General features: G+C 37.7%; 1 pseudogene; it reads left to right on the forward strand.

Annotated features, from left to right (window-relative positions):
* The first annotated feature begins 398 nt into the window (after window positions 1–398).
* Window positions 399–770, forward strand: LOC115294164 (annotated as a pseudogene).
* Window positions 771–1,043: the final 273 nt, after the last annotated feature.

Here is a 1,043-nt window from a genome sequence, read left to right on the forward strand (position 1 = left end):
AATCTTTTAATATATTGCTGAATGCTACTTGTTAATACTATATTAAGCATTTTCATATAGTAGGACAGTCAAATTGGGCAAATGTAAATAAAGACATATATGGAAATTAAAAATGCGGAATAAGGACATAAGGAACTTTTATATTTAAAAATTTTAAATACATCCTATTGACTGTATGTAGAAAGAAAGAAACTTACAACTCTCAAACATAATATAAAATTTTCACAAATACAACATTTGAACATTTATAAACAACTGGTTGAATATCTAACTACAACTTTCACAAGTCAGGACTTTACAGGCAACTGTTTTTACTTCATTGGATAATGAAATTAAGATAAATAAGGAAGCATGATAAAAAGTTATCTATTCCCTCTCTTTCCGCCATCTGGGAACCTGTGGAGGCCTGCTGGGAACAGGACTCCTGAAAGGACAAATATGTCTGGAAGGCTGTGGTCCAAAGCCATTTGTGCTGGCTATAAGCGGGGTCTCCGGAACCAGAGGGAGCACACAGCTCTTCTTGAAATTGAAGGTGTTTATGCCCGAGATGAAACTGAGTTCTATCGAGGCAGAGATGTGCTTATGTGTACAAAGCAAAAAACAACACAGTGACTCCTGGTGGCAAACCAAATAAAACCAGAGTAATCTGGGGAAAAGTAACTCATGCTCATGGAAACAGTGGCATGGTTTGTGCCAAATTCTGAAGCAACCTTCCTGTGAAAGCCATTGGCCACAGAATCCGTGTGATGCTGTACCCCTCAAAGATTTAAACTAACTGAAGAGTAAATAAATAAAGGTGTAAAAAAAAAGTTATCTATTTGAAAATAAGAGTAACACTCCCAGACAACACTTGATTTAATTTTTAAATCAAAGTGATAAACTTTCCATGAAACAAAGAAAAGGCGGGGTCGGGGGGATGCCTGGGTTGAGTGTCCAATTCTTGATTTCAGCTCAGGTCATGATCCCAGGATGATGGGATTGAGCCCCATGTCCGGCTCTGTACTGAGTGTGGAGCCTGCTTAAGATTCATTCTCTCTTTCTCA

This window comes from Suricata suricatta, chromosome 6, assembly GCF_006229205.1.
Source record: "Suricata suricatta isolate VVHF042 chromosome 6, meerkat_22Aug2017_6uvM2_HiC, whole genome shotgun sequence".
Classification (NCBI taxonomy): Eukaryota; Metazoa; Chordata; class Mammalia; order Carnivora; family Herpestidae; genus Suricata; species Suricata suricatta.